We start from the raw sequence: 670 nt of genomic DNA, 5'->3' as shown, positions 1-670 counted from the left end.
AATTTTTTCTTGCTTGAACAGCATTTTTACCTTTTCGATAGTAAAAAAGTAAAATATGCCGAAAATGCTGCTTTTCACTTTCCATATTTGATAGGGCACCAACCAAAAACTACTGCGTAGAATCAATCGAACTTTTTTCACAAGCGAGCCTTGCTATATCAGCTGTCAAAATATATAATGATTATGCGGCTTAAGTGTGAAGTTGGCTGTGAAAAAAATACAATAAGTCCTCTGTTGGGAAAAAACGAAATTACTTTCCGAACAACCTAATAGTTATTATTTCAGATAAATATTTTCTTTATCTATTTCATTGTACGTGACTTGTATGTGCGTCCGTTGTGTGGCACTCTTCGTCCTACGATTCGCAAAAAAAAAAAAAAAAAACTCGATCAAGGTATATATAAAGCATTTCATTTTAACTGAGAATATTATATCTACGTTAACTTTATTATACCATGCACCGAGATTAAAAACTGTAAAAATTTTTAGATAGCTATTTGATAAAAATTCGATAAAAAGTTAGATAGTTCAGCAATTCTCTCTACGACAATAGCCACATCAATTTTATTATTCGTTCCATTGAATTATTAATTTTACTGAAAATATAAAAATATGCATTTCTTTTATATTAATAAAAAATGACCCCTATTTTCCTTTTTCCCCGCTCCCC

The 670-nt window shown here is 30.3% G+C and overlaps 1 protein-coding gene across 2 annotated transcripts in view; it reads left to right on the top strand.

The window, feature by feature from the left end:
* Positions 1–670, top strand: part of LOC108756561 (lachesin-like) — a 48,939-nt gene that overhangs the window by 46,115 nt on the left and 2,154 nt on the right. The gene's annotated exons all lie outside the window — the stretch shown is intronic.

This window comes from Trachymyrmex septentrionalis, unplaced genomic scaffold (genome assembly GCF_001594115.1).
Source record: "Trachymyrmex septentrionalis isolate Tsep2-gDNA-1 unplaced genomic scaffold, Tsep1.0 scaffold128, whole genome shotgun sequence".
Taxonomy (NCBI): Eukaryota; Metazoa; Arthropoda; class Insecta; order Hymenoptera; family Formicidae; genus Trachymyrmex; species Trachymyrmex septentrionalis.
The sequence above is the reverse complement of the archived record's forward strand: the minus strand, read 5'-3'. Positions and strand labels throughout refer to the sequence as shown.